The following is a 330-nucleotide window of genomic DNA, read 5'->3' on the forward strand; positions in this document are numbered from 1 at the left end:
TTTTTTTTATTATATATAAAAAAAATATATATATAATACATAATAAAATATAAAATTTATTTTTTAAAATTTAATTTTTTTTTTTTTAAAAAAAAAAAATATATATATATATAATATTTTTTTTTTTAAAAAAATTTTTAAATAACTAATTTATTATAATTAAATATTTTTATATTAATAAATTTATTATATATATAATATTATATTTTTATTTTTTTATTAATTTTAATTTTTATATTATAATATTAATATAAAATATATTTTCTATAAAATATATATATATAAATATAAATTATATATATATTTTTTTATTTTTTATAATATATTTTA

Source organism: Penaeus monodon, chromosome 24 (assembly GCF_015228065.2).
Source record: "Penaeus monodon isolate SGIC_2016 chromosome 24, NSTDA_Pmon_1, whole genome shotgun sequence".
Classification (NCBI taxonomy): domain Eukaryota; kingdom Metazoa; phylum Arthropoda; class Malacostraca; order Decapoda; family Penaeidae; genus Penaeus; species Penaeus monodon.